Source organism: Metarhizium robertsii, assembly GCF_000187425.2.
Source record: "Metarhizium robertsii ARSEF 23 chromosome Unknown MAA_Scf_13, whole genome shotgun sequence".
Taxonomy (NCBI): Eukaryota; Fungi; Ascomycota; class Sordariomycetes; order Hypocreales; family Clavicipitaceae; genus Metarhizium; species Metarhizium robertsii.
The window spans coordinates 26,897-27,742 of record NW_011942153.1 but is presented as its reverse complement, the minus strand read 5'-3'; positions in this window follow the sequence as shown (position 1 = coordinate 27,742).

Genomic DNA, 846 nt, shown 5'->3' with positions numbered 1-846 from the left:
GAGACTGAAATGCCGACAACATAGCGCGCGAGCGGCGTCGAAAGGACTGGATGCAGTCATAGAACTGAAGAGGCTTCAGGGGCTGTCAGCCGCAACGGCGCGACAACTGTTCACGGCCACCGTAGCTCCGGTAGTCAACTATGCTTCTAGATGCATGCCTGTAAGGGTAAATAACAAGGACCCGTAAATGGCATTCAGAGGACAGGCGCCCAAGCGATTGTTGGTACTTTTCTGACAGTGGCTACAAGCGTCGCGGAGCGGAGGCCCACACAGCCAGCGTGCAGGAGCGGTTCTGGCGGAGAGCAATTAAGCTGTGGATTGACCTTCATACTCTTCCAGACACGAATCCGCTGCGACGAGTCACCGCGAGAATGTCGGCGATCACCATTTCATCAGGTCGCTTGTCGATTCAAGGATATCCCGGTTGACGATCAAATCCTTCACATTGGCACCATGGGACCAACGTGCCCAGATAGTGGCCGACGAAATATCATGTGAACAGGTCGCTGCTGGTTGGAGTGTACGCGCTGCAGTAAATAGCTCAACCCGCAGTGGAGTGGTCGGTGGCGGAGGAGCAATGCAATTGCCACATTCGGCGCAAGGAGGACCGAAACTCTCCAGCAGGCCTTCTCCTTTACCCTTGGCTTCAGAACAGGAACAGAACCCTTACTCCGGAGAGCTAGCAGCTATGGCATATGCCCTGCGGTCGCTGCCAACGATCAGGGAACGCAGATGGGTTGCGCGCCTCTGCGTCTACTGGTAAATCATTGTACGCGGCACGAGCCACCTGTGGCTGATATCTTGTGATGCACCCGATTTGAACAAGTGTGCGTAATCTCCTTCACA